The sequence below is a fragment of the Diabrotica virgifera genome, chromosome 6 (genome assembly GCF_917563875.1).
Source record: "Diabrotica virgifera virgifera chromosome 6, PGI_DIABVI_V3a".
Classification (NCBI taxonomy): domain Eukaryota; kingdom Metazoa; phylum Arthropoda; class Insecta; order Coleoptera; family Chrysomelidae; genus Diabrotica; species Diabrotica virgifera.
This window is the reverse complement of record NC_065448.1, coordinates 202,844,935-202,853,578: the sequence shown is the minus strand read 5'-3', so window position 1 is coordinate 202,853,578 and position 8,644 is coordinate 202,844,935. Positions and strand designations below refer to the sequence as shown.

Genomic DNA, 8,644 nt, shown 5'->3' with positions numbered 1-8,644 from the left:
AAACGGAATCCAGGCCGTAGAAGAATGTCGTGGATGCGGAATTTGAGAGAGTGGTTTGGCTGCAACACTAATGAACTTTTTAGGTCAGCTGTAAACAAAGTCAGGGTAGCCTTGATGATTTCCAATCTCCGATAGGAGTGGCACAAGAAGAAGAAGAAGTGTAAACATATTTTTTAAAGAGGGATCGAGGATTTCTATCGATTTTTCTTAATAACTTGTAAAGCAGCAAAACAGTCAATTTCTTGATCTTCTAATTTTCTCTTCCATAAGAGCAACTTCTAAAATCCAGTAGTTTTATCTGCCAATTGCAGGATAGAGTATTGATTCCCTTCAAAGACTTATTAAGATCAGTTAATTTGTTAAATATGTCACAGAGGTATGCTAATTTTATTATAAACTCTGAATTAATAAAATTTTGGGCATCATTACGTGATTCTGTATGTAGATACTTGTAAAATTCATTTCTTAATTCATATACACGTGCGAGTACGTTGCCTTTGGACAGCCAACGAGAGTTACAATAATAAATTAAAGAGGTGTGCTCGGCCTCCATTTCTTCACAAAGTTTATCGAAAAGACTTGATTTCACGAGTCACGTCTTAATGTAGTTCACTACTTTAATAATACTATTCATCACAACACTTAGTTCAGGTGTAATTTTCTTTGCTGCTAAGGTCTCTCTATGTATGACAAAATTTGCACTTGGAGCATTTGTTTTGATGAGAGCTCGTAGTCCTCCATACTGTCCAGACATAAATATATTTTCTATATTAAAAGTCCGCGCTGACGAGCGACGCCCCTGGGACAACGCCGCGACGCCCCAAGGCGTCGCGATGCACAGTTTGGGAAGCCCCGATCTACTCTGTTTAAGAATTCTCTGTTTGAAATGCGTTGAACCCAAGATATTCTGAGCATTCTACGATACGACCACATCTCAAAGGCTTCTAATTTGTTCATCATGTTAACCTTCATGATCCAGGTTTCACATCCATATAGTAATACAGGATACACATAACATTTTAGGAACTTGATTCTTAGTTGTAAGTTCAGCTGAGAGTTGCTCAGAATAGATCTAAGTTTCATAAATGCTCCTCTTGCAATTTCTATACGAGTTTTAATTTCTTCATTCCGATTTAGTGTCTCGTTTATCCAACATTCTAGGTATTTAAAATATAGTATTTTTACTACAAAAACGTTATTACGTAGGTCAAAATTTTTGACGTAAGAGAACTGTCAAAACATTAGAATGTGACTATTTTTATTTGTTTTTGTTTACTGTACAAATAATATCTCTAGTTCTTTATTCTAATTAATGATGTCAATCGGATTTCATCAATTGCGGAAATATATTATTCATATCCCAAAATATTTGTTAATGTTAACGAAAATACATAATGATATTCCATAACATCAACTCTAGAATTGAATTTCTCTAGCACAGCTAAAATACGACACCAACACGGAACTGCCCGATCTTGTATAAGCGTCCACATGGTATTTTAATAAGAAAAACGTAATCGCGATTGCATTGAGAATTTTATAATTATATTAATTAAATAACCAAAAACATTTATTGTTATCAATAATATAAATTTTCTAAACCAATTATTTAAGTTCAATATCCAACATAGCAATAATGAAAAGTCACATTCTAATGTTTTGACAGTTCTCTTACGTCAAAAATTTTGACCTACGTAATAACGTTTTTGTAGTAAAAATACTATAGTTAACTTTTGTTATTGATTCATCACTGACAATTAGTTGCATACGGCGACGTCTTGTTTACTAACCACAAGTAACTTTGTCTTTGTTGAATTTATGTTAAGTCCGTTATTGGAGCATTCTCTAGTGACTCGATCTATAAGGAATTGAAGATCTTCGATATTTTCAGCCATGATCGCGGTGTCGTCTGCATATCTGATGTTGTTAATAGTTTCTCCCCCGATTCGAACTCCACATTGTCCTTCTAAGGCTTCATTAAAAATTATTCCTGAGAATACGTTAAACAAAGTTGGGGATAACACACAACCCTGTCTGACACCTCTTTCAATGCAAATTTTGTCTGTTTCTTTGCCGTCTACCAGAATAGAAGCTTCTTCATTCCAATATAGATCTTGTAAAAGTCTCAGATCTTTATCATATATTCCAATCATTTCTAGATATTCAAACAACCTATCATGTTGAACTCTATCAAACGCCTTCTCAAAATCCATAAAGCAGACGTAAATTGGTTTCTGTACTTCCCATGATCGTTGAAGTAATGTTAACATTGAGAACAAAGCTTCCCTTGTTCCCAATCCTTCTCTGAAACCGAATTGTTTGTTACCCATTGTCTCTTCACATTTCTGCTTGATTCTATTAAGAATTATCTTAAGAAGTAGCTTGAGCGAGTGGCTCATGAGACTAATTAGTCTAAAGTCTTTACGTCATGATGTATTAGGTTTTTTTGGGAGTGGAATAAATGTAGACTCTAACCATATCTGTGGCATCATTCCAGTCTCGTATATATGGTTATAAATGTTTGTTAGTTGTGAGACATTGTCGTCATCCAGAAGTTTGAGCCAGTCTGATGGTATTTGGTCAGGGCCTGGAGATTTCCCATTTTTGCTCTGTTTGATGGCTTTCTCTATTTCCGCTTTTAAAATACTAGGACCAGTATTCGTATACTTTGTGGTGTTAAGTGGTGGCCTCGTATCCAGGAAGAGCTCTTTTCCTCTTTTGCTCGCTTAACCTCGTATCTTATTTGTCGATATATCTCTCTATACCGAATCTCGTCTTTGTTTTTCCAATTTCTTCTTTGTTGAATAAGGTCTAGTATTTTATCGGTCATCCTTTTTCTTTATTGGGTCTTTTTCTGGTTTCAAAACTTCGTTTGCTATGGTGACCATGGCGGAATTCATGATATCTAGATTTTGACCGATATTTTCTTGTTCAGATCTTTCTAACTGTTTTTTAGTCTCATGATTTATCTAATTTCCGAACTCATCTGCTATTACCGCATTTCTTAGGAGTCGAGTATTAGGTTTCTTCTGCGTTGTGGGGGCTTTTATTCTTTTTAGTTTTAGTTTGAATCCAGCACAGAGCAGATTATGGTTAGTTGCTGCGTCTGCACTTGAGTATGTTTTTGCAGATGTAATATTGTTTCTAAACCTTCTATTTATGATAATGTAGTCAATTTGATTTCTGACTATCTTTCCTTCTTGATCAGCTGGAGATTTCCAGGTATATAGTCGTCTTTTAGGTTGCTGAAACAAAGTATTTGCTATAATGCATTTCTCTTCTTGGCAGAACTGTATTAGTCTTTGCCCTCTTTCGTTCCTTTCTCCAAGTCCATACTTTCCGGTTATATCTTGTGTGATGTCGGCACCAACTTTTGAGTTGAAGTCTCCCATAATGATTGTAGCTTCATGTTTTTTTGTGCTCCGGAGAATTTGCTTAATTTGGCTGTAGAATTGCTCAATTTCTTCATCTGGTTTGTCAGCTGTTGGTGCATAGACTTGTATTATATTAATATTCAGTAGTTTATTTTGCAGCTGAATCATCATGATACGATCATTGAAGGGGACGAAATTTCGGATACAATTACGAATTTCTTCTTTGACAATGATTGCGACTCCGTTACGTCTGGGTCCTTCTGCCTTTCCCTAGTGGTATACAATGTATCAATTACTCTCAAATATGTTCGACCCTAGCCATTTCGTCTCGCATGTACCTAGGATAGGAATGTCTAGTCTGGCCATTTCTAGCTGAATATTTTGTAATTTCGCACCTTCAAACATAGTTGTTACGTTCCACGTAGCTATCTTGTGGATTTCCACGACACGGGGTTTTCGTGTGTTGACGACCTGAGAGGCCCCGTGGTCTGGTTGAGATCTTCCTCCCCTGCCGGATCTTGGATTCCGAAGTCCATGATCATTAAATGTATGTATAGTTTCCTTATCTGTCATGGGAAGCTGTACTATAGAGATATCCACAAGGATCTTTAATGTAGTGGTTTCTCCTGGCCTTCTACATCCTGATGCCGTTGACCATTTCCTGGTTCCTCCGCCTTGAGACCAATTTCTCGGTCTCAGGACAACAGAGTGCCCTACCAATCACCAACTCATCCGCCCGAAGCCGTTGGCCAATAAGTGGGGGATTGCTTATACCGGCAATCATTCGGTGAAATAGGTAGGTTAAGTATATGCAAAAAGTGTATATTTCAAAAATCTGACGATTTGAGCGGGGCGTAAGGAAAATTTGCGAGTCAAAAATTTCACAAAAAAAGCGAATATTTTGCGAAATGAACGTCAACGTCAGATCGAAAAACTAAAAATTACGTATTCAATATTTTTCAAAAATCTATCGAATGGTACTAAACATAACACCCCACGGAAAGGGGTGGGGGGTAAATTTAAAATTTTAAATACGAACACCGCTATATTTCGCAAAATGAACATCAGATTGAGGAACTGCAAAATACACTTTCAAAATGTTTTTGAAAAATCTATCGAATGGTACCAAACACGACCCCCCACGGAGGTGGGATGGGGGGTTACTTTAAAATCTTAAATGGGACCTCCAAATTTTTATTGCAGATTTGGATTCTTTACGTTAACATAAGCAACTTTTATTCGAGACATCGAGACAAAAAACGATTGTTGGAAATGGAAAATTAAATTAAAAAATGGAAAGTCCTCACTAAAATGGAAAATTTTACTTAACTTTTTTTTGGTTTTAGGACCTAATAATCACAACTCAATAGGTCCCCATAACGCTCGAGTGACTGCAAATTTAGCATACTTTGCTCCCCTACCATAATAATATAGAAAATATGCGAAAACAAAAAGTTTTAAATCATCAAACGGAAGTCATAATTCACAACGTTTTAAAATTTACAAAAAATGAAGCAGAAAATGGAAAATATTTAAAATATCTGTCTTCAGTCGGCAGTGCCGACCCACACATTTATAGATATTATAGATTTTTATTAATATTTAATTTAATCAGAGTTGGCGTCATTTGTATCTGCGCAATAAAAAAAGTCTGGCAGATGATACAGTCTAAATTTTATTCAATGTTCATTCAGGTTTTTAAAAGGATTCGACCAATCCGAGCGTTATGATCCGAGCGGCTCAGACCGAGCCATTCATCTGACTGTTTTCGGCTAGCCGACCCCAGCTCATCCCTAGCTTGACAATTTACACGTAAAACTCAACGAAATACAAGTCGAGGAGCAACTAAACATACATTTCTCTCCGTAGGCCGTAGGCATTAACCGGCAGGTACGGCAAATTTAAATCTGTAGATGTTTCATGCAGAAAGTGTAAAAAATAATCACGCCGTTTTACATCGTTTATTTGATATTGTAATTTTTCTAAATTGCTGGGAATTATCATTCAGGGGACACGATGATTCGGATCATTCGTTAAATCAAAGTAATTATAGAGAACTAATAAAATTGTTTAAGAAATACGATTTGGAATTTTCTATTTTACTTTCTGATCCGAAGATATTTAGCGGCGTGTCTAAAACAGTACAGAATGAACTAATATAATCAATTAGTTACATTTTGAATAACGTTATTTAATCTGAGATTCAGAAAACCATTTGCTTTTCGCTAGAAGTAGATGAAACTTCTGATTATCATGTCATTCAGAACTATCAATTGTTGTTCGATACGCTTTACGTGGTAATATTTATGAGAGGTTTTTAGGTTTTACAGACGTGAGTAAAACAATAAGGCAGAATATATGTTTAGTGTTTTAAATAACAGATTAAAATTTTTTAATATCAAAAATAAATTGGTAGGGCAAACTGGGGCAAACTTATGACGGCGCTGCCGTGATGTACCATGATATTTATTATTACAAGTTATTACTTAAAAATTATGCTGATCAAAATATTTTCGGAAAGTGGGATAAGTTACAAAATATGTATAATTTATAGTAAATACTGCAATTCGTTACAACAAACTGTTCATCAATTCTCTTATTACCACCAACTTCTGCCTCAAATGAATGGGATTTCTCTTCTCTCAAAGGATCAAAACGTATTGTCGAAACACCACGAAACAAGAGAGAATGTCAAGTAAACCAAACAAAAAAAAAAACAAAAAAATCTCCTATGATGATTTAAGCCTTTTAATTAGATGGTATACCTATATATCTAAGGCCACGAGCCTCCACTGATATTCATAGGTCTTTTTCATATCCCTGGAATTTGGGCGATCCATTTTGTTGGGATCTTCCTCGTGGTCTTCGGCCTTCTACAATTCCTTACATTTTCATGTTTTTTGTGTCTGCTCTCATAACCTGTCCAAAATATTTTAATTGAAGATGGATTTTGCTGGAGAACCGTTTTGCTGACCTTTGGCTCAGTTAAAATTGAATTATTTGTCCTGTGCTCGTTCACGAAATTCGTAATATTCTTCTCCAACACGACATTTCAGTGGCGTACATCTTTCTTCTTTCCGATTGTAGTAGTGGGAATATTGATCAACCTCATTTTTAGTTTGAAATTTGGCAATTCTTCCATATTTTGGCCATATTTTCTATGGCGACTTTTTCTTGATTATATCTACGTTTTATTTCTTCCTGTAGTTGTAACGGTCTAAGACGTTACGGAATCACTTTTGAATTCTTTAAATATTTTTATAATTATTTTCTCTTGATCTATTAATTAATTTCTCTAATTTTCGCGTAATTAACTATTTCTAATTGTTATCTTTTACAGTTAAAAATTTCTCGTAACGATGCCACATCTAATTATGTGTGGTATCACTGTTTGATTTGTAATATGACGATATACCTCAACACACTAAAAACTACCTGTTAGTTTCGTGGGTTGGTACCGGTTAATATTACTACGTGTTCTGAAAATTTGACAAGGCGGTCGTGCTCGTGCTTTACTTGGCTGTGAAGTGCGCTGGAAGTAGGTCGGCATGACTTTTGGTTCCATAATGGCGGAAGGTTTCATTTATTAAGTCAGTTTATTTGGAAAATACAGTTTCACTGAAGTGAAAATGGTATCCCGTGGTTTTCCCAGAATCCATCCAGTGTTTCTAGAGGGACAACAGTAATGAAAATCTGAAAGATCCGGTAAATATTTTTTTTTGCATATAAAGGTTAGGTTGGATCTTACATTATTTTTTTATTATTTAAAATATTCTTTCCAGTTCAATTTTCCCAGTAAATTTGTTAATTATCGAATTTAGTTTCTTAATCATTACACCGTGTTCAATATTTGTTCGGAGAAAGTTCTAATAGTATTAATTTTTGGTTAATAAAGTTTGAAGTCTATCCACACTCAATATCTGATAAATTGTGAATAAAAAATCAAATGCTATGCTCATATCACACTGGCAATATAATTATTCTGTAATATTTTATTCTAAATATCATATTCTGTATCCAAATTCTGCCTCAAGGTCAAACTCATACCTTTTTACATTTGATAAGCCTTGCTAACGGATGTTTTTTATTGCTGTTCATTCTAAAAACCTTTTCCTCATTACTTCTTCTTTTGTTTTTTTTTCTCACACATGTTCGATTGGAAATTGAAACTAAGACTGGGAAATGTTTGTTTTTAGCCATTTGGGAAAATATTAAACCGTACCATGTAGACCCTTCGACCACCTGGAAGGACACGATTCCAGCCACGGCTACAGTCAAGTCATTTGGGAACAAGCTTATGGGAGGTTCCAGCTCCTGATTTCCTGTACACCTGGACCTACAGGAGGTACAGTTTTGCACCACCACGGTGCTCATTTTCCGGTATGCGGCAGCAACCTTTTCAGAAGTCAGTTGGGTTTGTTTGGGAACAATCAGTTTTGTGACTATGAGTAACTATTGTGGTTTATATTGCAGACATTTGTTTGATGTATTATGTTAATAATTATTTTTTTCAGATTTAGCTTGCATTTATTTGTTTTTTTACATACACAAAAGTTAATTACGTTGAGCTCGACGTATTTGCCAAAAAGGTATTAGGTTTTTATATTTTATTGTTAATTTAGGTCGATTTCATGTCATTATGTAAATTTAGGTTGTATTATTTGCTTGTTTCCCAGATATTTTGTTGTCTATTTGCTTTACTTCGTTTGTTCGATCAATTCAAGACGTTTGTTTAGATTTTATCGTAACTTCAATCTATTTCATTCATTTGTATATTTAACTTTGCTTAATTCACTATTGTATATTCTCTTATTCAGGCTTTTGCCTATTTATTTATATTAGTCATATTTTTCGGGTTTTACTTTATTTGTACGTAGCAAGCGTACTATAACCATTTGGTAGTCTCATGTTGTAACATTGAATATTCCCCAATCATGGTGGGCGGCATTTTATGAAAGGTGCCCCAAAAAGAGGGTGTAATTTTTGAAATTTGACAAGATGTTAATATGTCATATAGGGGGATGTTACATAATGAAGAACATGGCCGCGGTCGCTAGTGTCTCAGAGCTTTGAAAAGGGGTGGATTCTTAGGTGTTATGATATACTCTTATTAGCTTAGAAAAATTTAAAAAGATAGAAAAATCGAAATAAGGATGTAAAATAGAAATAAAAAAGATAAAATATTGGGCGCCATTGGTTACCTAAAGGAACCAAACTTTCACAAAATGAAAATATTAAAAGAAAAATAGTATTAAATCAAAATAAAACAA

At 34.8% G+C, this 8,644-nt stretch overlaps 1 long non-coding RNA gene across 1 annotated transcript; it reads left to right on the top strand.

The window, feature by feature from the left end:
* Window positions 1-6,907: 6,907 nt before the first annotated feature.
* LOC114332224 (uncharacterized) lies at window positions 6,908-7,893 on the top strand. Its single transcript, XR_003652762.2, has 2 exons — window positions 6,908-7,079; window positions 7,571-7,893. It is a non-coding gene; the product is annotated as an uncharacterized LOC114332224 (long non-coding RNA).
* The last annotated feature ends 751 nt before the right edge of the window (window positions 7,894-8,644 follow it).